The following is a 24516-nucleotide window of genomic DNA, read 5'->3' as shown; positions in this document are numbered from 1 at the left end:
GGAGAGGTTTTTCAGATTAATAAGGGTACTGCACCCTTATTCGCAGTTTTGTGGATCTTTTAAGGCAACAATGTATGGCCAGATGGTGGCATTTAAGGCCTCACAAGCTAAGATCAGGCAGCCTCTTACAGCCAAACTTCAATTTGCAGTGATACAGCTCTCCAGAAGAAGAATTGGCGTAAGAAGATACTGATATCAGCAAGCATGCAGTTGTCTAAAGCCAATGAACAGCTTAGGGAATTTTTTATTTTTGAGGAAATACAAAGCTCACGGCGGTATAAACAGCAAGCATATGAAGAAAGTCAGATGGTAGGGAAATTACTGGCGTGGTCAACCAGGGTCAGACAGGAAGCAGCTTTTAATTACTGAGTTGCAGAAACCTGGAACAGGAGGAATAGTATTTGGAAAGGATGAAATATCCAGCGTTGTTTTGCAGCATTATAATAACTTATATGCTACTACATATGCAGCTTCAAATGAGATCCTACATAATTATTTTCAGTCCATTAAATAACTAAAATTGGCAAATCCACAATTAGAGGGACTAGAAGTGGGTATTATAGCATCAGAGCTCCTTTAGGCTCTGGTCTCAATGCCTTGCTTGTGAAAACGACAGCCTTCCGACAGAATTTTGCAAAACTTTTTCAAAAGAAATAACGCCCTTTCTACTGGAGCTTTCTAATTTTGTAAAGGAAGGGGGGAGTTCCATTAATCTTCAAAGAATCAACAATTGTTAGCTTTCTCCAGAAAGGCATAAACCCTACGGATGTAAATTCTTATTGGCTAATTAGCTTATTAAATACTGATTATAAAATGTTCATGAAATCTGGACTAATCGCATCACACCGGTAGCCCAGATGATTCATACCGATCAGACTGAGTTTGTTGCGGGTAGGCTGATGTCATCGAATACTGTGTTCCTAGTTTATGTGCTTTCTTTTTTTAATGTAAACCAGACTCCTGCACTGATTATGATGGTAGACGCTGAGAAAGCATTTGACCTTGTTAATTGGGATTCACTTTTTTTATGGACTTGGGAGATTTGGCTTTCATCCCAGTTAGTCAGCTTTGCAATATATATCAATAGGCCCTCGCAAAGGTATTTATAAATTAAAAATTAGCAGGAACGGTTAAAATAAATAGGGCATGTCCCTTGTCTCCTATACTATTTACATTTTTTATTGAACCCCTGGCAGTGATGATTAGGGCTAACTTGGGAATAGTGCAGACAACATCATACTTTACCTTAAGTCAGGAAGACAAAATATTTGAACTACGTTGGTGGAATTTGAACAATTCCAATAGATTGGTGGACATAAAATCATAAAAAAACAGGATTGCCTTTATTTAATACCTCTTTTAATATTCTTCCTTCAGATTTTCAGCTACAGGCTTCTAATCCCAATCCAATTCGTTATTTAGGGATAAAAGTTACTAATTGCTATGCAGAACTTTATTAACTAAATTATGAACTGATGATCAAAAAAATCAAAGACTTATTGGATAGAAGGACACTTCTTCCTCTTACCAGATTATGGCGGGTGGCTATGATAAAAATGTGTATGTTATCCTTGTTGATTTTTCTTTTTTCTAATGTCCCGATTAAAATTAGAAAGACTTATTTTAAAGAACTGGAGGCACATTTCCGACTTTTTATATGAAATAAAAAGGTCTTGAGACTTCAAATTTCAGAGCTGCAGTTAAATATTAACCAGGGTGGATTGGCACTCCCTCAGATACGTACATACTATGAAGCCTCCCTTATAGATAAATTAGTTTGGGTGAGTAGCTTGAAGGTTACTCTCTTCTCGACAGGGAGCCAGTGGAGGTCTCGTATGTGTTGGGTGATGTGCTCATGTTGTGGGATGCCGAGAACAAGTCTGGCCATGGTGTTCTGGATGGTTTGGAGTTTGTGTAGCAGAGATTTGTTTATTCCGACGTAGAGGGTGTTTTGTTAGTCCAGTCTCCTAGTTAGAAGTGCATGGGTGGCGGTCTTTCTTCCTTCCGGGGGGATCCACTTGAAGGTCTTGCAGAGGGTGTTAAAGCAAGTATAGGCGATGGCGTTGATCTGTCAGGTCATGGTGAGGGAGGAGTCGAGTATGATGCCGAGTTTCCGGGCGTGGTCTGTGGGAGTGGGTGGGTACCGAGGGCAGAGGGCCACCAGGAGTTGTCCCACGCAGAGGACTAGGACTTCTGTCTTCTCCATGTTGAGTTTCAGACAGCCAGTGGAACAAGGAAATTCCCTTGAGGAGAACTAAATAAAATACATTTAAAAATCAAAACCAATAACAAGATATACGTAAATAAAATGAATTCATACAATTTATTGAAAATACAAGAATTAAAAGCATTAAAACGAGTGGACTCGTGTGAGGCCACTCAACACAATTGAAAATATAAAGGAAAAGAGTTTTTTAACATTCAATATTGACCAGCAAAATTGAAATACAGAGACAGGAAGGCTGTAAGACATAGAATTTGTACAATACTGGTTGTATATTCAGACTCTATTTCTGACACCTGGGTTATGTACACCAAAATACAGTATATCAACAAAGATGTCTGGGTCATGAATTATACTAGGTGGTGCGTCAACGAGATCTCTGTCAATAGATGTAATTTAATAACTGTTGTATATCAGAGCAATTTTCAGATATGTATCTTCAAGTGACATTACCATGCTCTGTATTACAGAACACCAAAGCAAAAAGCTGTTTATGTCAATCATAAATTAACAGTTACTCACTACAATTTATTGTATGTTCATTTCTCTAGGGTGATTATATTTGACCCCTGCACCACGACAGATATCAAACGTAGTCTTGACAAAGGTGGACAAAATTGAGAAAAACCACCGAAACGCGTCGACGCACCACCTAGTATAATTCATGTCCCAGACATCTTTGTTGATATACTGTATTTTGGTGTACATAACCCAGGTGTCAGAAATAGAGTCTGAATATACAACCAGTATTGTACAAATTCTATGTCTTACAGCCTTCCTGTCTCTGTATTTCAATTTTGCTGGTCAATATTGAATGTTAAAAAACTCTTTTCCTTTATATTTTCAATTGTGTTGAGTGGCCTCACACGGGTCCACTCGTTTTAATGCTTTTAATTCTTGTATTTTCAATAAATTGTATGAATTCATTTTATTTACGTATATCTTGTTATTGGTTTTGATTTTTAAATGTATTTTATTTAGTTCTCCTCAAGCGAATTTCCTTGTTCCACTGGTTGACTAACCCTATTTCCCTTGATTGTTGTTAAGGGGTACCTCTCACACTTACTCCCGAGTTTCAGACAGCTGCTGATCATCCAAGCTGCAACGTCTTTCATTCCTTCTTGAAAGCTGAGTCTGGTGGTTTCGGGGTCCTTCGTGAAGGAGAGGATGAGCTGGGTGCCGTCGGCATAGGATACAATGCTGAGTCCCTGCTGTCTGACGATGGCGGTGGGGGGCCCATGTAAATGTTGAAGAGCGTAGGACTGAACCATAGTCCTTGTGGTACTCCGCAGTTGATCTCTGTGGGTTCGGAGAGGAAAGGCAGGAGTCTGATCCTTTGGGTTCTGCCGGAGAGGAAGGAAAGGAGCCAGTCGAGGGCAGTTCCCTGTATTCCAGTATTGTGGAGTCTGGCTGCGAGAGTGTGGTGGGAGATGGTGTCAAAGGCCACAGAGAGGTCAAGCAGGATGAGTGCTGCAGTGTGGCCTTGGTCGAGGGGCGTGCGTTACCGTCTGTGGCGGGGAGGAGGGCGTCTCTGTGCTGTGGTTTCTGCGGAATCCAGATTGGAAGGGGTTGAGGATGGAGTTCTCTTTGCTGAAGTTTGTCAACTGGGCGTTGACGATCTTCTCGGTGACTTTGGCTGCGAAGGTAAGGAGAGAGATGGGTCGGTAGTTCTTCAGGTCCATCGGGTCTGCAGAGGGTTTCTTGAGGAGGGTCTTGCCTTCTGCGCATTTCCAGTCATTTGGGAAGGTGCCGGATTCGAAGGTGAGGTTGATGGTGCTACGTAGCTGGGGCCCTATGGCGGCGGGGGCTATGTGGAAGATGTGTGGAGGGAATGGTCTGAGGGGGCTACTGAGTGGGTGCCCTTCATGGTCCTGGTGGTGTCTTCAGTGGTGACCGGGGTCCAGGTGGTGATGGTGGGCCGGCTGTCATAGCTGGAGGGGAGGGTGGTTTCTGGAGTCTGTTTGCTGAAGTTGTCATTGAGTGCTTTGATTTTCAGGTGGAAGTAGGGGCTGAGCTTGTTGCAGAGTTCTTGAGAGGGAGGGACGTCTGTGGCTTCGCTGTGGGGCTTGGTGAATTGCTGGATGATGTTGAAAAGTTCCCTGGAGTTGCTGGAGTTGGTGAGGATTTTGTTCCGGATGAATGTCTTCTTTGTGGATCTTATACCTTGGTGGTAGTCTGTCATAGCGTTCTTGTAGGTGGTCAGGTCTTCTGTGGTTTTGCTGTTTCTCCATCCTTTCTTGAGATGTCTGGAGGAGCGTCTGGCTTCTTGGAGGTTGGTGGTGAACCAGGTGGCCTTTAGGGGGCGTTGTCTGTCGGTGGAGCGGAGGGGTGCAAGCTTGTCTGCGCAGTTGTTGATCCAGTGGTATAGTACCTTGGCTGCAGAGTTTGCGTCGGTCGAGGCAGGGTGGGGGTGAAGGCTGAGGGTGGAGTTTAGGTGCTCTTCTGTGACCTTGCTCCAGTTCCTTTGTGGAGGGCGAGGAGTGGGTTTGGAGTGGTGGCGGTGTTGAAAGAGAAGTGTACGCAGGGGTGGTCCATCTAGAGGGTCTGCATGGTGTGGCTGAAGCAAATGTTTTTCCCACCTGCGAAGATGGGTTCGAGGGTGTGTCCTGCCTTGTGGGTGGGTGTGGTGACGAGCTGTTTCATTCCGATGTTGGTGAAGTTTGTCCAGGAGGGCGGTGGAGTTGAGGTCACTGAGGTTGTCAAGGTGGAAGTTCAGGTCTCTTATGATTATGCAGTCCATGGAGGCGATGGCGTGGGGTGCGACGAGGTCAGCAATAGTAGTGGCGAATCATGTGTGGGGCCGGGGGGTTTGTAGGCAAGGGTGCAGTGAAGAGTGGTTCTAGGACTGGTCTGGATCTGGAAGTGAAGGAGTTCGGTGGTGGCGGAGGAGCCACTCGTGGTGGAAGTGAAGAGTCGGATAAGCTTTTGTGTGCATTGGTGGATCCTCCTCCTGGGCGGTTGGGGTGGTCCTTCTTCTGGATCTTGTAGTCGTCGGGGATGACTGTAGCGATGTCAGGACAGAGGAGGCGTTGGTCCAGGTTTAAGTGAATGAAGGCGAAGTCTGGCGAAGGGTGTTGAAGAGGTCCCAGATCTCTACGGCATGTCTGTGCAGGAAGCGAACGTTGAGGATGCACTTCAGGGCTTCGGTGGTGTTGGTGTCCGGCATGGGGCGGAGGCCGTGGTGGTGCGGAGGGTGGTGAAGGTTCGGCGGCAGTGGCGGCAGGAGAACTGCCCATGTGTGGTGTTTGGCTTGGACAGCTAGCAGTTGTTGTTCCTTCCGGGGTTGAAAGCGAGGAGGGCAGCTGAGTCGTAGCGGTGGGTGGTCAGAGATCCAGGGTCCCTGGTGCTGGTCGGGTCGTGGACTGGTGCAGATGGGCTTGCCTTTGGCGCGCCAGCGGTGTGCCTGCCATTAAATAGGGAAGGGGGAGGAAAGCTCAGCTTGGAGGGGAGAGTGGGAACTGGCAGGGGGGTGGGGCAGCGGGGGCAGCAGCGGCAGGCAAGAAGGGCCCGAAAACGGGCACAGAAATAGGGCACAACAACAGGAAAACTGAAAACAGAGAAATCTGAACAAGGACAAAATTACAAAATCAAAGACAGACAAAGACAGAAAGCGTACACAAACACAAGGATAGACAGCAGCGGACCAGCAGAAGAGCAAGGCTCTCCCACTGGACCACCAGGGATGAGGCGCAGGCAGGAGCCTGCGGGTGGAGGAGGGCCTTGAACACTTACCAGCAACAGGTGAACGGGTCAGTGGCAGCCAGCACAACAGCGGAGCTGCTGGGGGAGAGAGCAGGTCTCTACCAAATGTTTTGTGAGCTGTACCTCAATAATCCTATAAACTTCAATATTTTGATAACCCTGATTCATTACGACTTCATCTGTCTCTGGAATCGCTAATGGAGCTTGTGATTATTGACCACACACCTCTTGGAAAAATATACATTTTAGCAGAGTAAAACAGAATAAATCAGGAAGCATAATAATGGCGTTCTCAATCAAAAATTGATTTCTTACATGAATTTTAGTAAATGGGGTACAGAGATAAAATGGATGGAAATGCCATGAAGGCTCAACTATAGAAATACAGAATCATAAGACATAACCTCAACTAAACCAGTTAAGACAAAACCTCAAGGGTCACACTCCTAAAGAGTAGAACATAATTCAAATGGACAGAGTCTCACAAGGAAAACAGAAATTTATTGCAGCAGTAGTGAAATTGAATGAGCCCCTAGCAGAATGGAACGAGTCCCCTAAAACACAGAATGAGCCCACTAATAATAAAGCTGAAGAGTTGTATACACAAATCACACATTTTATTAATATATGAATAGATTCTGCAAATTCAGCATGGTATGATCATGGTTAGGGTCACATTGGCAATTCAGAAGCAGCAACGTAATATCGTTATCACTAACCCATTTCTTAAGGTAAGAGAAATCTTCCACCTACTCTCACAGCAAATGCACTTCGAAGAGGATTGGCACAAAATGAAACATTTCTCAAACAGTGCTTCATAAATTTAACACGCCTGCAGCGGTAGTCCTGGTAGCCTATTTCAGAATACACACTTCCTAACACAATAGCTCATTTTGAGGTTTTGACCTCATTCACTTAGTGTTCCGCAGCAACGAGCGGAGAGATGGTTTGCAGTGGTACAGAGTTTGGAGAGAGTAATGAGCAGGAGCGAGATGAACTGAACACCCAAAACTGCATCCTTAGTAAATATATGGCACCTCATATGAAACGTGTGGAATAACTACTTCACAGCATTAATTGGATTCCAGAATTACTGTGTAAACTCGTTTCAGGTGCAACATCATTAATTCATAAATTACGACTGCATCATTTAAAACCTTCAAATTTTAAAATGTTTCAACCAAAATTGTACATTTGTTAGCTGAGCTCACAGTAAACAATGTCATGTTTGGCTGTCATGGCAGTGGGACATAACATGGATAGATGTCATCCAGCCCTTTGTTCCATTACTCGTGACACAAACTAAACAATTATGGGAAAATCAATTGGTCTGGCTTTAATGTGCGTATGGCATGCACACGTTAACACATTAAAGCTTGACCTATTGATTATTCGAATGCCGGTGAAACATGAGGAAGGACTTTGCAATGCTCATGAGGGCTCTCCCCACCGCAGTTTCTATTTTCTTTTTTGCCTGCTTCCATTTCATTTTGTCCGCCGTAAAAGAATCCTAATCCGGCGAAATGGCGCTCATCGCCACTGAACTGGCAACACCAACTGGACTCGCCAAACAATCTGTGTTGGTGCCTCATTGGAGGTTTGTTGTTTCTGAATAGTTTTTCCCCCCCTTCAGTGCTTGCCTTTGCGTCACGTAGCAGGGTATTGGTGACGGCTCATTAAAAATCCATCATGTTTGTCGACACGTCACAGTTGCAGCTGCTTTCCTGCCCTTCCCCACAGTGGTTGTAAAGGCCTCCCCCGAATTAACCCCATAACGCTGCATCAGGGGGTTAGCTCACACTTTTGCCTTGAAGTACACAACTGCCGAGTCACGGGGATCAATACAGCAATTCCTTGCCCTAGAAAAGGGAAATATTACTTATTTTAGAAAAATATATTTTGAGACATACCTTAAGCCGTAGATTTCTAATTTGCTTTTTATTTAAGCACGAACTCATTTAATTCCATAATGTTGGAAAGCAAAGAAAGCAGTTAAGACACTAATTTATCAAATTGAAATAGGTATCTATGTATGTATGAAAATGCGATGGGCGACCTTTTCAGTGTTATCCATAGGGAGACAAATTCTCAATGCACCATTTGGTTTATCCAGGGGTTGTTTTGTACTACATTATTCAATTCCCAATGATGACATGGTTCTCTCAACATTTCAGAATGTATAATAATAGTACTTTGTACTAGGTAAACTTTCCAGTCCTTTGCAGACATTTATGCAGTGGCACTTAATAGTGACGGACAGTGACCCCTTGTGTCCGAGTTGGTTGGTGTACACATCACACAGATTAGGCAGACACACTTTTGCTTACAGGGCCTGTATTCAGTTTGATTCGATTGCTTGCTGCCTTCTTGCATTTTGGAACCCCACAAATAGCCCGGCTTTGTAGAACTTAATAATGGTCATAACACGGAACACGGAACACGGACATTATACTCGTCCAATTAAAATCGTGGATCTGTGTAATTGCATTAGACCTGGTTGACTGTCTTACACATATTTTCAACTACAAACCCCAGGATAGTCATTGCATATTTTTTTTATAATGCCAACAATTGGGGAGGTTGCAATCTGTGAGAATGCCGAGTGTCCCTTGTCTCACCTCCTCTCACATTTTTAGGTTTCGCCTGCAGTCAATGTGCATGTGCTATAACTTTGCAACGATCTACTGTGTATAATAAAAAAAAGCCTCGAAAAGCAGCTTTTAGCTTGCCTATTACCAGTGGTCGAAGTGGGGGAAAAAAAGTAGGGGAACTGTGGGTGGAGAATCAGGGGGCGGGAATAACCGAAGATTGAATCAGTGGGCGGAGTCAGGGGCGTGGCTAGAAATAGCAAAACATACCAATTTTTAGTACGTTTAGCATTTCACTGACCAGTTACAGCTTATAACGTTATTTAATTAAAACAATGGATAAACATGTTTGAGGTTTAATTCAGGAAAAAGCAAACACTAACCAGGAACAACATGTTACCTTAATGCTTTTACTCAATGTTCAGAAATCCATGATTATTTTTTGTCTCAAACATTGAGGTCATGAATACAGGGCTCCTCCTGTACACGTGTTATGCAGGGCTCAGAAGAGAAAGGAACTCTTCAGGAGAATCTATACTCACGGAAACCCACAAAGGCTCCTTCATATTCATGTCGCCAGCTAGCTGCTCAATGATAATATAGCAAAAAGAACAACTGAATGCAGAACAATATCATACATTCACCCCAGTACAGAGATCTGGGCCTAAATCCATTGTTTCTTTGCTCACCATGCCATTCCAGTTTGGACCCAGCCATATGCAAATCAGTCTAGATTCTGCACCCAATAGGAACAGTCCTGCCCCCTCCCTTCTCCTGCCCCCTCCCTTCTCCTGCCCCCTCCCTTCTCCTGCCCCCGTCACCGCTCCTGCCCCCGTCACTTCTCCTCCCCCGTCACTTCTCCTGCCCCCGTCACTTCTCCTGCCCCCGTCACTTCTCCTGCCCCCGTCACTTCTCCTGCCCCCGTCACTTCTCCTGCCCCCCGTCACTTCTCCTGTCCCTTCACTTCTCCTGTCCAGGGCCGGACTGGCTACCGGGCAGTTAGGAATGCTGCCGAGCTGCTGCCTGATTTTACTGCAGTGAGGCGGATTTCGTCCATGGAGACCTGCGTGTGCTGCGAAATCCTGAAAGCAAAACGAATTTCGTTTAGCTCACGCAGGTCCCCATTATCGAAATCACCCCCCAGCTCAGCAGCATTCCTAACTGCCCAGTAGCCAGTCCGGCCCTGCTTCTGTCCCGTCACTTCTCCTGTCCCCGTCACTTCTCCTGTCCCCTTCACTTTTCCTTCTCCTGTCCCTTCACTTCTCCTGTCCCTTCACTTCTCCTGCCCCGTCACTTCTCCTGCCCCGTCACTTCTCCTGCCCCGTCACTTCTCCTTCTCCTGTCCCGTCACTTCTCCTTCTCCTGTCCCGTCACTTCTCCTGTCCCGTCACTTCTCCTGTCCCATCACTTCTCCTTCTCCTGTCCCGTCACTTCTCCTGTCCCGTCACTTCTCCTTCTACTGTCCCGTCACTTCTCCTTCTCCTGGTCCCTTCACTTCTCCTTCTCCTGGTCCCTTCACTTCTCCTTCTCCTGTCCCTTCACTTCTCCTGTCCCTTCACTTCTCCTGTCCCTTCACTTCTCCTGTCCCTTCACTTCTCCTGCCCCATCACTTCTCCTGCCCCGTCACTTCTCCTTCTCCTGTCCCGTCACTTCTCCTGTCCCATCACTTCTCCTGTCCCATCACTTCTCCTTCTCCTGTCCTGTCATTTCTCCTTCTCCTATCCCGTCACTTCTCCTTCTCGTCACTTCTCCTGTCCCGTCATTTCTCCTTCTCCTGTCCCGTCATTTCTCCTTCTCCTGCCCCGTCACTTCCCCTGCCCCGTCACCTCCCCTGCCCCGTCACCTCCCCTGCCCCGTCACCTCCCCTGCCCCGTCACCTCCCCTGCCCCGTCACCTCTCCTGCCCCGTCACCTCCCCTGCCCCGTCACCTCCCCTGCCCCGTCACCTCCCCTGCCCCGTCACCTCCCCTGCCCCGTCACCTCCCCTGCCCCGTCACCTCCCCTGCCCCGTCACCTCCCCTGCCCCGTCACCTCCCCTGCCCCGTCACCTCCCCTGCCCCGTCACCTCTCCTGACCCGTCACCTCCCCTGCCCCGTCACCTCCCCTGCCCCGTCACCTCTCCTGCCCTGTCAATTCTACTGCCCTGACACCTCTCCTGCCCTAGTACCTCTCCTTTCCTGTCGCCTCTTCTGTCTGGTCACTGCAGTCACTGCTCCTGCCCAGTTCACTTCACTCTGTGTACAACATTGACAAAGGTGTCAAGTTCCCCACAGTACTCTGCTTGGGGAAAGCTCCTCTCTAATCACCAACTCTGATCTCAGGGGCACTTGATATGTTAAAGGCAGAGGCAGGCGCATTGTCATTCAAAAGGGGCTAATCTGCCTCAATCGGAATGACAATGGCCTGCCCTCGGTCTGTGCGAGCTCAGGGGGGGCGGGGGCTGCTGCAGCCTCTGGAGTTCAACAGAGAAGTGCGAGCAGCCCCTGGAAGCGGAAAGAAAAAAGTTATCATTTTAAAGTTGGACTATTCTTGCCGTCCCGGGACGCTTTTTTGAAAGCAAGAAGTAGGGGAAGGGACTGAACAATTTTTTAGAAGTAGGAGCACGCCGTGCCCTTCCGTCCCCGCCCACTTCTATCACTGCCTATTACTCATCAACATTGTCACTTTTCTTTGCTGCCTCCTGTTTCAGCAGCGCATCCCAGGCGTCGTTTTATGTGTGCAGAGTATGGACCAAGTACAGATTAATTCATCAGTCATTACTTTGTAAAGGGGTCCTTCTCTAGAGGCTACTGCAGCCTGCTCCACCCATTGTCCCTGCCGGCCACCCGCTGTTGCAGAGTTCCTGAAATGTCTCAAATTAAACGCTGGATATATCATGATACATCTTAATTTAGCGTCCACTGTGCTAGCACTGTCATTTAGGTACTACGTATTGTTTATGTGTTTTATATAGAGCAACTCCCCCCTCTAGTGGTTAGATAGGATTATTTCAATTTAAAATATTGGAAAATCAATAACTTTGTCAATGTTTTCTTTGCTATTCAAAGATCTGCATGGTTGAAAATAAAAAATAAATAAAAATACGCTGCCGGCGTTGACCGTGTCATAGACGCTTTGTTTTAACTTTTAACCACGGTACCCACTGATTATGCTACGCTGCACTACAACATGGCTAAAAACAAATTGACAATGGCAATATATGTGAATAGGCGGGACCTATTGGCTTTGTGAATGATTGACCTCTAGTGAGAAAATTCTGTAACCCAAATCAGAAGAATGCAACTCTAGCATCTCAAGGTTTTGAGTGTCGCCTTTAGTTAATCAGCTAAGCATTAACTGCATCGCTGAAAAGCTACAGACTAGAATTTTGATTTACACCAAAAGTAGTTAAATCGTTGTTTTTGAGCTAGCAATGTGTTTTAAATGTAATGAGGACTCCAAGTACCTGCTCTACCTGAATAAACCATCAGAAATTCTAAAGGCTTTCTCTCTCTGAGAGGTGAACATGCAGTGAATGGCTTCTCTTGGCCCACGAGCAACTCCACCACACCTGCGTGCAAACCTAAGCGACTGAAATTTCAATTGTTTAGCTAATGGTCACCATTATTGTGGGATTACACCCTTTTAGATCCACTTCTACTCACAATGAGTTTATCTCACTTACATTTTTTAGGATTCAGGTGTAATTCAGCTTTTGTTATCTGCCTCTATGTATACCAATTGATAGCTGAGGGCTGCATCAGTACCCTTGTCCTCTGTGAAGTGCCTTAGAAAGGTGTATCATCAGGGGTGTTTGTTTCAGATCTTAACAGTATGTATAACTGGGTTGTCCTGGACTAGGCCAGCTACCCATAGCCATTATAAGCAATGGGGTGACCCTGTATGTGTCAGAGGACCTGGGTATTAATCGGTAAAGAAACAGTGGTCCTAGACAGTTCTTATTTCAATATATCACTTAGTATAGATGCGTAAAAACGTCATTCAGAAAAGCCACACATGAGAAAGCAGGGCAATAGGCCACTTCAAGATGACAGAATTATATTCCATTTATTTTAGTCATAATAGAGAAATCTCATTTAAATCAAAAGTCTCAAATGTATGATACACAATTATACATATACTTAGAGATATATTGAAATAGGAACTGTCTAGGACCACTGTTTTCTTTACCGAGCTACCCATAGCCAGCACACTAGAGACCCAGCAGAGTATGCAGTATTTTCCATTTTAAAGCATTAGGCAGGACAGGTGTTATTCTATCAGACAGTAAATGTATTTATTTTATTTTATTTAAAGAGTTTTATATAGCACTGGCTAGACCCAAAGGTATCAGAGCACTTAACATAAGGTTCCACATAGTTGCAAACATTCATCAGTTACAAGTTACCAAAGATACCAGTAAAAACTTTTAAGGAGCATGGAAGAAATGGAAAATGGAGTGAGGAAGGGAAAGGGGGTAGGGAAAAAGGGGTAGAGTATAGATACGACGGAGACATGAAGGGAAGGTCTGCCCAAAGTCCGACTGGGTAAGTGACGGCTGGGAGGGAATCCGCAGCCCATCTCCTCTTCAGCTATCAGGTAGGTCCACTGGGCATTGGTCAACTAGCTAAGTCTCAACAGAAAAACATAAAAGGGGAAAAAAGACGAGAAGAAAGGAGCATAGGGGAGGGTTAATGGGAAGGAGAGGGCTACAACAGAGAGACGAAGAAAAGTCTGCCCAAAGTCCGGCTGGGTAGGTGACGGCCGAGGAGAAATCCACAGCCCATCTCCTCGTCAGCTAACAGGTAGCTCCACAGAGCCTCGGTCAAATAGCACTGTCTCTTCAAATATTGTAAAAGTATGACAACATTGAAGAGCTTGAAATCAAGCACACTGACACCATCATTCTGATGGATACATCTGCCAGTGGATCCCTCAACGCTTGAATATACCCAGACCCCAGCTTCCATGAAAACGTTTTCAATAGCTTTCCCATGTCGACAGTGGGCATTGTCACAAACATGACTTCCCACGGGAAACTGCATGACATCACTGGAGCCATAAAGAGCCTCAGTCGGTGTGCTTAAGTCGGTTTCCTTTTTTCCATGCCTTTGACGAGCAACCTTTTTTCATACACCTTTGGGAAGTTGTCACATTTTTTTACATTTCTTCTTTTAAAAAGTGCAGTACTTTGACAATGTCACCACTTTGGAAATTGGGTTTTAAACCCTGCAAAGACTGTTAGGGTCATATGTCTATTACTGATCCTCATGGCATCTGGCTTTGGTGTTTGGGTTCGGATCATGAGGTTGAAACCTGTACCATTGCCAGAAAATGGATTTGAAGGCCCTGAATGAGAGGGAGAAGGAGACTAGCAGGCTGCATGTTCGAATCCTGGCAATAAAATGCACCTGAAACATAAAACTTCAGTTAATCTATATTACACGATGAAATAACTCAACTGGTTTGAGCACACAGTTCATGTGTGGGTAACCAGAAGATCAAAGGGCTCGAATCTCTGCGGGGACTGATCCGCCTTTCATCCTTCCACCGCCGTCTAAATATATATGCACACTAAAACAACCCAGTTTGTGATGCCCATTAGTGTTTATTCTGGGGTTAAAATGTGTGCATCTAAGTTTAGTAATTTAGACACAAAATATTTACAGTGCCGCAAAGCTGTCAGTCTACGACAGCAAGCATATTTCAGAACAGTGAAGGCTCCACCTCTATTCCTCAAATGGGACTGGAATTAACGCCTTTTCGGCTCATTGGCGCATCCCTGAAAGTCTGCGAAAGCAGCAGTTACAGGATGTACGTTTTTGTGTCTCACTTCAGTATGACTTGTAACTGGCTCCATTGCAGAGGTCACCATAGGAGATATTGTCATGATAATACAAACAAGAAAAAAACTGCGTAGACAGCACACATTATGTATACACACACACACACACACACAAATGGACAGTCATACACCACACAAAAATCGCACATTACACAAATGCACACAGTCCTACACTCCTAAACAGACAAACATATACTGAAGGGACTCACACAAGGAACAGCGCTTGTCTACAAGCACACATACACTGCAATGGAACACAAACATGCAGGGGATACATACACCTATTACACACGCATAAGCATATACAAGTGCAATTATTCCTACATAAAAAGAATGCACCATTACAAAAGCATAACAGAAGGTTTTGTATACATGAACAAGTGATGAATGTTGCAAAGCACTGAAAGTCCTTGGACTCAAAACTATACAAAAAAACAGGAGCACGTGCAAGCACCGAAGAGAAACAAGTAAACAAATGCATACATATGATAACCAACATGTGCATGTCACTAGAATATTTAGGTATTAACTGAATGACCGAGCTGACAGAGCCTGTGACTTCGTACGGTTGTGGCATATAATAAACCAGAAAAAAAGCACTGTGGCGGGAGCAGCAGACGGGACCGGGGAGTGGGAGGAGGAAGAAGAAATAGTACCTCAATGTTGGGGGCAGTGGACGGGCATTGATTAAGTTGAATCAATCAGTGCTTGCATGGTCTTGGACTGCCGGCCACCTCCCCCCTTAAAACACTGACTGAATTACCCAACTCAACCAGTCAACACATGGGGGTCTTTGGAAGTCAAAGGGGGTACAGGCCCCCCCCCTGGCCGTATTTATTAAAATATAAAACAAATCAAAAATTTTAATCAAATAAACATTTCTGACAATTATTAAAATGCACACTTTTCAGAAGATTAGATTGACATCCGTTTCGACATGGTATGATGGGCTAACCTTAACAAATAGCTAGTACAGCGTGTTTCCTAACCGAATCTAATCATCCTGAAAATTAAACTGCATTCTAATATTTTTAATAAAGTCCTACGGCAAGGTCGCCAACCGGTGTCAGATCCTTTTACAGCTGCGCTCCCACGTTGGAGATGCGCATGCGCAACCCAGGGCACGTTACACCCACGTGCGCTCCCTGAACTCCATTTAACCATAACAGGAGGGCCCAGACACTCGCGCACCTTAGTGACGTCATAGTGTTGTGAGGGGTGGCTACCAGCCTGAGGAAAGCGTAGACTCCCTCCCCCGCACCCTTTAAAACGGGATATCATATCCTGCCCCTGAAGTTCTGAGAGAGACCAATGGCCCCTCCCGCGGGCGGCCCCTTTCGTGAATGGGTCCGCCCCCCCCGTAAGGACCTTAAAATGCTGCTCACCGATTAATGACATTACCGCCAGACACACATAATAAATACGACATTGCTATTCTAAAAGGAAAAAAGGCCTAAGGAGAAAATTGTTAATACACAGCAAAGCACACAACGTATACATATACACCTACTCCTGTAAGCGGAAAAAAGGCCTAAGGAGAAAATTTAGTTAAAATATCACGACACTGTACAAAATATCTACATCTGTTCTACCTTCCAGTAAATGGAAAATACAAGGCCTACTGGATCAAGCCCCCTAAACCTATAGTCCGGCACATTGACAAACCTGATACTTACCATTTGCCAGGCCCCAAGGACTGCTACCAAGGGATGGAGGGTGGGGAAAATTACACGGCCCCACGGTGGGGCGAGGAGCTAGCCTGGGAGCGCGGGCACAAAGAGGCCGCTTCCCGCGCTCCCCAGGCTTTTAACCCTTTCGCCGCCGCGGCCCCGCCCCCTCGCCCCGGAAGTGCACAACTACTTCCGGGGCGAGGGCGCGGGGCAAGCGGCCCCGAAAGGGACGGGGTGTGGGAGGGGCCGGGCCCCGCCATGCTTGCGTGGGGGCCTATTGGCCCCCCCTTGTATCATGGTCTTGGACTGCCGGCCACCTCCCCCCTTAAAACACTGACTGAATTACCCAACTCAACCAGTCAACACATGGGGGTCTTTGGAAGTCAAGGGGGGTACAGGGCCCCCCCCTGGCCGTATTTATTAAAATATAAAACAAATCAAAAATTTTAATCAAATAAACATTTCTGACAATTATTAAAATGCACACTTTTCAGAAGATTAGATTGACATCCGTTTCGACATGGTATGATGGGCTAACCTTAACAAATAGCTAGTACAGCGTGTTTCCTAACCGAATCTAATCATCCTGAAAATTAAACTGCATTCTAATATTTTTAATAAAGTCCTACGGCAAGGTCGCCAACCGGTGTCAGATCCTTTTACAGCTGCGCTCCCACGTTGGAGATGCGCATGCGCAACCCAGGGCACGTTACACCCACGTGCGCTCCCTGAACTCCATTTAACCATAACAGGAGGGCCCAGACACTCGCGCACCTTAGTGACGTCATAGTGTTGTGAGGGGTGGCTACCAGCCTGAGGAAAGCGTAGACTCCCTCCCCCGCACCCTTTAAAACGGGATATCATATCCTGCCCCTGAAGTTCTGAGAGAGACCAATGGCCCCTCCCGCGGGCGGCCCCTTTCGTGAATGGGTCCGCCCCCCCCGTAAGGACCTTAAAATGCTGCTCACCGATTAATGACCTTACCGCCACAGGCCAGGTAGTTAACCGACTATCTGGCCCCCCCCCAACCGCCTACACTGAAAGGTCATAACTTCCTAATCCAAAACCCTCTACCCCTGCTATTTTGTTCCCTACCCCTATGGCATCCCTGACTCTGTCCACTGGACCCCCCACCCTGTGAGTAGAGCCTCTAATAAACGTCAACTCCTCATTATCAGCCGACTGTTAGTCTACTTGGTCCTGAGATGACCCCTTGTGGGATATTCTGTCATTAATGTGTATGAAATAGTTTCTCCAACCAAGTGTAGATCCTCTTTATCGAGTGATTCTTCACTAAGTGACTCCGTGCACTCGCCTAATTCCCCCCCCCCCCTTTTACGTGCAGCCGGGGGAAAACGCAGCCCCCCATGGTGCAATCTGGGTCCTATCATCGTTACCCCATGTCCTAAAATGAACGAGGGTGTGGGGGCACGCCTCTCGAGGGTCCCTGCAGATGCTGTGACCGGGGGTATCCTGGCACTCCCATTCTACTCTTCCCACTGGCCTACTGTACAGTCTGCTAACCATCCACACCTAGCCACTACGCTCTGGAAAGTGTTAAGTGTATGGTACTACTTTTACCATGGAAGTCCCCACTTCCTGAACCGGGGAAATGAGGCGTTGCATAGGCCTATCATTCCTGGGGTTGCCGAAGCTAGGAATGCACACCCTTGTGTACTGTCCCATCTCTACCGTTGTCACTTACCATTTGGTGATCTATGCATATCATGCTGACACTGGTGGCCCTGCGTGCACAGGCGCCGTTACTGTAGGTATACATTTTCCTGTTACGGCAAATACTGCCATTTTGTGAAACCACATCCTGCTACATTACTGCCGCCAGCCCAATATAAGGGCTTACACACCGAAACAATCAACTCTGTGTTGGCACCTCCTGCGTCTTTTGATCGCTCGCCCATCACACTTGCGTTGTTGTTTGCCATCCTCTACCTGACGTCAGCATCCCTTGGGCTGTCCACCTGTAGCAGCTGTTGTGATGCGGAACACTCCAGATATCCACCATGGACCCGGCCATACATAAGTGAAAAAGATAAACACAAACCATTAGTGTTTCTGGCGATAACTGCTGTACACGTGCTAGTCTTACATTGCCATCCCTTGCCACGTTTGAGATACGATTAGCGTCAGATGCATACTCCTAAACACTTCCGACTAAGTGTTGAGCATAGCCTCAGTTTGTGTCCCCTGTAGCGTGACTGTATTAGTGTTACGAAGAGTGCCCTGTAAAATGGCCTTCATTAACAAATACTACCCAGTGTGCAGTGCAGTGACACACAGCATGGAGTCCCCAGTGCATACCATAACGCCCTCATGACTCCTTAAGGATGATTAGGATATCAGTTAAAAAGGAACAGTCCGTTTGTATTGGCACCCACCCAATCACAACTTGATGAGATATACGTGTTCTAAGTATCGAACCCCTTGCGCCTGACTGTTGGCTTGGATCGTGGCTGACAGTGGTAACGCGTAATATAACTAAGGGGCAACCATAACCTATATATATTATTCTCATGATCCCAGACTGAGCATCATTTCCTTAACAAGTTGCAAGTAGCAGGTGGCCCTCCCGCTGCCACACATGATTGTCCAATCAATTCATAGTATACCGCCACCTATTGTAAGATCATGATGCAACATTAGTTTCAACAGATCAGGGTTTAATGTGTTACCGTTCATCAACCCATTCTGCCTCCCCCAGTTCAGCCCTGTTCATCTGCAAATCTGTCTGACCCTCCTGCCCATATAACAGCACCAGCAGTATCAGAGATGGGATTTAGGCATGGTCACGACCTTCCTCTTTAGATCCACTCTACGATAGTGAGTTTTTTGCGTGCTCTATGTCCTCTGAGGAAATTACCTGAAACTAACAGGTCTACTATGGAATGGCAATTTCCTGGCTGACTTTTGGTATGGCTGACTTACTTAGGCAAAAAACAGGTGGGGAAGAATTAAGTGCCAAATGCTGTTAAGTCAACACGCAAGTGCATATAGGCCTAGGCAAGCACGTACGCAAGTGTAACTTGAATCAGCAAGCCCCCCGGTCACCCCGAACTAGTATTGTCGATTACGTAGACCACTCTGCCATGTTACCGTTGTAAGTAGCGGGCAGATACCCAGGTGAAGTGGAAACACCAAAAATTCCCGCACCCAGAAAAAATTATTATGGGGTTGCGGGATCAGTGCAAGGAGGGTGTTAAGCAGGGATCAGATTGCAGTGCCCGCCCAGCCATCATGGTCACATTGTCTAACTACCACATAAGTAGCTACCACGACTGTCTTGTCGCTGAGTCATAAAGGAACAGCACATCAACTGTTATCCTAATGTCACAGCATTTAAACCCATGTGGGCAGCTTTTCATGTTCCTTGCACTCAACCATTCTGACAAATGATCGTTTGACGTGTTCTTGCCCCACTGTAGGTGTACAATGGGCGGCATCCCTGAGATTAGAATTAACATATTAAATGCATTTAGATACAGTGCCTCTAAATATAACATTTTTTTAAAGCGTGTTGGTTATCCTGCAAATCTGTCATGGGTGCAGCCCTCCTGTGCCTACATTGGACATTCCTGATTTAAAGAAAAAGATAAAATTCTTCCCATTTCAGCAGGCAATTTATTATGGCCCTGACCCATCCTTTTGAATAACTTGTGAGCTAACATGGCCCATTGCCATATTGCTATCACCAGTAGCCGGTGGTCACCCCGGCCAACTATGTACTGAACCCACTTGTTTGTAAACAGGTGTGATAGGATGTGGGATAGTACTTAACCTACCCACACAATTCTACTTAAAATTCCCACTGCCTTATTGCCATCCCCAGTAGCAGGTGGTCCCCCGGTCTACAATTCACTGGACCAACTTGCTTGTAAACAGGTGTGATAGGATCTGGGATAGTGCCTTTCCTACCCCACTATTGTACTTAAATGAAAATTCGTGAACATCAGAGGCTAGCAGTTGCTGGTAACTTGAGCCCAAAACCCGCCAAGACGGGGGATTGACCCCTGGTCCCGGGCTAGACCTCTGCATCAGGGTCTGCCACTCTAACCATCGCGCAACCCTTCTCCACCAAACTGGAGCAAAACAGTACTTGATATAAACGTGTAAACATTAATACATCCACTTTGGGCATTTGAAACTGAACTGGACTAATTACGTCACTTCTAGCATGAAATATTATTCCACTGTGGCTCTTTATACAGAAAGGAGTTAAGCCTATCATGTTTCCACCTTAAATCCCAAGATATGTGTTTTAATGGCAATTTAAGCATAATTGACGTAAAACGTAGGGACAGGCTAGAATTTAGTGTACAGAATCCTCTGTCGCCCACGTGCAGTAATACTCTATCCACCAACCCTCGGTTCTATAGAGATAAATGTCTGACAAAGGGAGACACCCAGTAGCCGCTAACTGATGACCCAGGTCCCGGGGCATGATCGGTAATTATCATTACCCACTAATGTATGAAAAGAAACTTCGCTGAGGAGCAATTATGAAACAAGAACTGGATAATCCTCTGCTGGGCAGAAAAGTTCGTGTTTTGTTTCAAGCACTGACCGTGCTGTGGCTAGCCAAGTTTACCATTAGTGTTCATTAGAGAAATGAGACACTATTATGTAATATTTAATGTACCTTTGCCTAAAGCGAACACCAGTACTGTGCACCACTCATCTCTAAATGTTTAGGAGTTAATATCCCAGGCCCATGCCAGGGACTAACATCACGCATATGAAAGATGTGCTTTACAAAGACAGTCTATTCTCGCTGCATTGTGCAAGTGGTGACGTTATTGGCGCACTAGATGGCAGCATAGACCGTTTAACCAATCTATTTTATCACGAACGAATCTCACCCCCCGTTAAGATTGCCTCCGTGCATCTTCATGCCAGCCAGTGCAGCGTCTAAAATTGCTACCTACGAAGCCTTCCTCCAAAATTGAGCAATGGAAGGGGAAACCTATTGACGTGGTGGTACCCTCCATCTTACTTATCTGCTTTTAAGCCAGCTGTATGCCCTAAAGTGCTCCTACCCTGGGTCTTTATTTATATATTTATGCCTTTACATATAGCGCGGACTTTACCCAACGGCGACATAGCGCTTCGCGATAAGAACAACAATGATACATGATGAGAACATTCCCCGAGAACAGATTACACAAGCAGACGTTAAGATACGTGAGGTAATAGCGACAAATGCGAGCAAACAAAATTCATAGGTAGCCAAAAGTGCACAGGTAGAAAGTGACCCGTGTGCAGACCACAAGAGGAAAACAAAGTACAATCTGAGGTATGTTACTCTAAAATGTGCTAAACACAGCAGGCACAAGGACAAACGCCACACCGGCCTTGGTGGCATAAATTCTCCCCTCTGAAAAGTTTGCGCCCTATTATGGTCGGCCCTTTCAATGCAACCGAGACGTGAGTGATTCGGCAATCGCCACTGTTCGTCCACATCAGAGTTCAGGAGAAGGGGGAGTAGCGCTATCTCTGGTAATTCATCCCACCCACATAATAAATCTGGGAGCGCAGGCCTGCTCTGCCCCGTCATCCTGCAGGACCGGCTTACATCGCCATACTCTATGACCCAATTTCTTAAACTCCAGAATGCCGGCTGCGGCAAAGAACCTGTGTGCCTCTTATGCCCCTATTAGTGCTGCAGGACATAGTATACCACAAGTGCTGAACGGATTAATATCCCAGCTGTATCATTCGTAATAACAAAACTATTAGGAGACGCATGGTAATGCCGCAGCACAAACACAGCAGTACTATCCTTTTGAGTGCCACAAGTGATGTAGATAAACAGCGCTATTCTAGCCCCAAGAAAATTCTTGCACAGAAATTAAACGTTCCTTTATCATGTAGTGGTCTTTTGTTAACTAACTGAGAATCGATAAACATTAACATTGCCCTGCAAAACATACAACTGGCAGAACAAGTCCCGTTGTTCGTCAAGTGCAATTCCTCTAGCTGAATCCCCTCACTGGTAATGCGAGGTTATTAGAATATGATGTGAGACACAACTAAGGTTCGTAAACGGCCTCACCTTTCACGGACAAACTAGTAAGCTCCTTTCCAACGCACCCCCCATGTCCACACTGCCCAAGTATTCAAACCCCCATGGCACATGGCACGGACAGGCATAATCGGACCCCCGTCTCCCTGTCAGCATAGCCCGGAGGCAACACCCGCATAACGAAAAACACAGCACCCGTGGCTCACCTAAAGCCCAACTGTCCTGCCCACTCCTGGGCTCCATTCCGATTGATGTTGAATCCGCTCGGCCTCCCCCAGCTCTTCTGACGCTACGACCGCCTCGCAAAGTTCTCTGCTTTGGAGTCTCTCCTCGACTCTTCCCGCGCCGCGCCGATTCCACAAGCACGGCCTCCACTTTTGCAGACATCCTGGCTTGTCCCCGACCTGGCCGACAACCTGCAGGGGAAAAAAGCAAAGAGAATCATACGGCCCCACGGTGGGGCGAGGAGCAACTCCTCTCCGCAGCAACCGCTCTCCCGCGACCGCCCGACACGTTCTCCCGCTCCGTTTCACTAGGTCCGATCCGTGATCCTGGAAACTCCGAGTCCTCAGATCCGGGCTCCTGGAAAAATCCCGAAATCCTCCGGCGATACCGGAACGACACAGGAACCTGAAAGAAGAAAAAGAGAAAATTACACGGCCCCACGGTGGGGCGAGGAGCTCGCCTGGGAGCGCGGGCACAAAGAGGCCGCTTCCCGCGCTCCCCAGGCTTTTAACCCTTTCGCCGCCGCGGCCCCGCCCCCTCGCCCCGGAAGCGCACAACTACTTCCGGGGCGAGGGCGCGGGGCAAGCGGCCCCGAAAGGGACGGGGTGTGGGAGGGGCCGGGCCCCGCCATGCTTGCGTGGGGGCCTATTGGCCCCCCCTTGTATTTCCCTGCTCCACAGAAAGGAACGGAAGTGAGACTTGGTCTGCAGTGGCCAATTACGAGGTTATAAACAAATAAAAGTGACACAAAAGCCAACGAAAATAGTATGCAATGAGCACACCCTTTATTGTAAACAATAGTGGCTTTCTTGCAAGTGAGACGCATGCGTTAGTGCATGCCCTTGCAGGCGTGACCCAAACAAAGTAACGAGAGCAAATGCGCTTGCATGCTTTCTGGTTGTAGCACAAGTCACAGAATCAGTCCTCAGACTGGATGCATTCGACTTCAGCCATCTGAAACACAAGAAAACCACATCTTTACCGAAAGGTGTGGTTTTGCATAAATAGTGCGCAAACCCAATATCTACTCATGTCGAATTGTCAAGTCTGAACGAGCGAATAGGGTGCGCGTGAAAAGAGTGGGTGAGGTGAAAAAGTATAAATGAGGATGTTAGTCAAAATAGCAGGTAAAAGTGCGGAGCACAACAGTAACATTTCCTCCTATTTCCTTCAGCAATTCCATATTTCCATTGTGTATAGGCACACTAAAATGGCTCTCTCCAGTCTATAGTTATCCACTACCTACATCACATTTGACCCTGCCTGAGAATAATCTTCTACATGAATACCTTCAGCTGGCGACGAGCGAATTGTTCCAGAAAGTTCCATGGAACTTGCTACCAGGCACTAGGCTGAAAGAGCGCTGTATTAGGATGATTGTCTGTTTGTTTACTTTGGAAAAGGAGTACCTTTGATTGATCGAGGGTAGCTTCTGCGTTGCTCTTAGAGGATCAGCTATTTTGCAACTTTTACCCAAGTTTTACCGCTCGATGAGAAAAAAGGGTTTATAAATACTATCTAACTAACATTGTCGTTAATTACATTGTGACTCAAAACTTTACTTGCAACAATACTTAACTGTTAACTTAAAACAAGGACCTTGAAGCGCAAATGAAATTTATTATTAGAAAGCTCCCACAACATGTTCCATTAAACTGTAATCTAAGAAACCAAACCTAATACTCACGATTGTTAGGAGGCATTGGCCTGGAAAGTTAAAAATATTATTGTCAAAAGCACAGGTACCATTCAGTCCTGCCAAGTATCACGCATCAGACGTGACACTAACGCATTTCAGTGTGGTGTTCCTGCTTCACCGCACTGAAATGCATTGTCACGCATTTGGCCCACTGACCGGCACTCTGATGACAGTGCTGAAATGGTGCCTCTGACACCTGTGTGCTGTGCGCCCGGCCTGGGCCACAGCAGACTTTACTTTGACTTGCCTGGCTCAGTAACAGTTAAAGAACGTGCTCTCACTAGTGCGTGCTACAATGTTGCAATCTGCCCAGAGACCCGGGCGGGGCCTGCCTTCAGCAGTTGCGTTATGGTTAGCTGTGTGGCGCAGTTGGTCTGCCGGCTGCCTGCGTAGGAGGGCGAGGCAATACTTTATTACAATATAATTAACCCGGCGGCCGTAGCACAGGGGGGACGGGCACAGCATCGACCTGAGTGACTCTCTAATGTTAGCCTCCCCTTCATGTTGCCCCGTATGCCTGGAGACAGCAGTCTAAGGTGCGCCCGCTC

General features: G+C 46.5%; 1 protein-coding gene across 1 annotated transcript in view; it reads left to right on the top strand.

Moving 5' to 3' along the window:
* ELAPOR2 (endosome-lysosome associated apoptosis and autophagy regulator family member 2) overlaps positions 1–24516 on the top strand; it is a 550871-nt gene that overhangs the window by 241296 nt on the left and 285059 nt on the right. The window lies entirely within an intron of this gene.

The sequence above is a fragment of the Lissotriton helveticus genome, chromosome 1_1 (genome assembly GCF_964261635.1).
Source record: "Lissotriton helveticus chromosome 1_1, aLisHel1.1, whole genome shotgun sequence".
NCBI lineage: Eukaryota > Metazoa > Chordata > Amphibia > Caudata > Salamandridae > Lissotriton > Lissotriton helveticus.
Note: the sequence above shows the minus strand (reverse complement) of the source record. Positions and strands in the feature narration are given on the sequence as shown.